The 2330-nt window shown below is 42.8% G+C and overlaps 1 pseudogene; it reads left to right on the forward strand.

Moving 5' to 3' along the window:
• Nucleotides 1–575: 575 nt before the first annotated feature.
• LOC146809669 (large ribosomal subunit protein eL32 pseudogene) lies at nt 576–1001 on the forward strand (annotated as a pseudogene).
• The last annotated feature ends 1329 nt before the right edge of the window (nt 1002–2330 follow it).

Consider the following 2330-nt stretch of genomic DNA (forward strand, 5'->3'; position numbering starts at 1 on the left):
CGATTAAAATGGATGGTGGAGGGATGTTTAGGAGCTCATTGCAGTAGGAGTAGGCTTGGGATGAGTGAAAAGAAGGTGGAGGGGCAAGAGTCAGAGGGAAGGGTTTAGAAAGGCTTGTTTTGGGGGATTCAAATAGTAAAAGAGGTATGAGATGATGCAAGGAGGGGTAGAGGTGGGAATAGTCTAGAGAGGATTATTTTTAAGGATCATAGTAGTGGTATGGGGTTTGGGATGAATTAAAGAGTGGCTGTAGAGGATATATTGATAGAGGTATAGGGTGCGAAATAGGGTAGTGCATTAAAAAGAGAGTTTGATATGAGCCAGAGAGTTGAGGTAGAGGATATATTGAGAGGGGTATTGTGTGAGAAATAGGGTAGTGCATTGGATATGCTGAGTTAGAAGAAAAGTAATAAATATATAGATCCATAAGTACATGGAAGGAATATAGATGCATAAAGGAAGGTAGTATATGTAGATTAAAGATGCATTAAATAAACTCTGGCTTTCAAGTGTTGTTGTACTTTAAATTAATTTTACTTATTTATTTCCTTTGGCCTCTCTGCGGAGCAGGTCGACATTTTTGAGCCGCAATCATGGCTGCCCTAAGTCCTCCTGTCAAACCGAAGATTCTTAAGAAAAGAACCAAGAAGTTCATTTGTGACCAGTCTGATTGTTATGTCAAGATTAAGCGTAACTGGCACAAACCACGAGGTATTGATAACAGAGTGCGCAGGAGGTTTAAGGGCCAGATCCTGATGCCCAACATTGGTTATGGTAGTGATAAAAGGACCAAGCACATGTTACCCTCGGGCTTCCAAACGTTTCTGGTACACAACGTGAAGGAGGTGGAGGGTCTAATGATGAGTAACAAGTCCTTCTGTGCTGAGGTCGCACACAATGTTTCATCTAAAAACCGCAAGACCATTGTAGAGAGGGCCGCCCAGCTCGCCATCAAACTCACACATCCAAACGCCAGACTGCGCAGCGAGGAGAACGAGTAGCTGTTATTTGCAAATAAAAACTGCATTTATATATTTTTGTAATTCAATAGTGAAGCAATTGTAGGTAGTTATGAAAAAAGATTTACTTATTTATGCAGTCACTTACATACATGTTAAAAAACATAGAATAATGTAACTCTCAGTAATATGTACATTTGTTGAGCAGAACTAATGAATATCTATATTTTGTAAAAATATAATTATTCTACACGTTTAACAAAGCAATACACATATATAGGTACATATCTATAATGCAAATAAATGGTTAATACAGAGGGATATGCTGTGTATGTCTGTTTGCGTATTGTGGTTATGTAGGGAAGAGCTAATTCTTGAGTAGTTTTCTGAAGATAAGGTGGCTATCCGTGGAATTATCCTAAAGCATCATTTTCTGTGTTTGTCTGTATACAGATTCCTTCAGGGATACCGGTTGCCATATTAATTTTGTTGTTCGATTGACATAGAGAGAAGACTAAAAGACCCCCAAAAAACTAATAGCCACACCTGCAAAGCTAGTAGCAGAGGGGAGGGTCAGTAGAGGGTGGACCAGGTCACCAAGTAAGTTGAACACTTGGTGCCCAGATGTGCAGTAATCCGGCAATCGCAGCTACGAATCCTGGAAGGGCCGACTCAGCCATTCATTCTGTCGAGGTCAGTAAATTGAATGTCTTTCATTGGAGCAATGGCAGTGCTTCTTTGTGGCACTTAGAGTCAGCACGATGGTGCACAGCACTACAGTACATGGTATCAGAGGCGCAACTAGAGCCAAATTTCCTGGGGGGGGGGGAGGGTGAATCTTTTAAGCCATGGGCAGAGTGGAGCTGCAGGGGCTCTTAGAAGGGGTGAATCAACAGCGAGGCCTCATTAACATGCAAATGGTCTTTTAAAGACCTGTGAAGTGCTCGGGTACGGCTGTGTGTGCGCCGGGAAGCTGTCTCATCCCGGGCTGCCACACACGACGGGGGAGGGGGGGGGGGGGCTGAAGCCCTGTGAGTCCAATGGGTGTTGCGCGCCTGCATGGTATACATACGAAATGCAAGTACGCTTACCTACAAAATATCCAAAGTACGAGAGGAGTTGTTTAAAAAACGTTATAATTCATAGCCTGGGCATCGTGTAAAAATAATAGAATAACAAAGAAAGGGACAAAGACTTCCGGGAATGTACTGCCGGTACACCTCTGCCATCCCTTGTGACAATCAACATGGCGGCTCTGTGTGGGCAGTGTCAAACTGCGAAGTAATACAAAAGTGAAGTGGCATTAGTGGAAAGCACGGACAGAGCATCACTGCAATGAACACATTAAGTACGCACTATACCAACATGCCC

Source organism: Triturus cristatus, chromosome 7 (genome assembly GCF_964204655.1).
Source record: "Triturus cristatus chromosome 7, aTriCri1.1, whole genome shotgun sequence".
In the NCBI taxonomy this organism is placed as follows: Eukaryota; Metazoa; Chordata; class Amphibia; order Caudata; family Salamandridae; genus Triturus; species Triturus cristatus.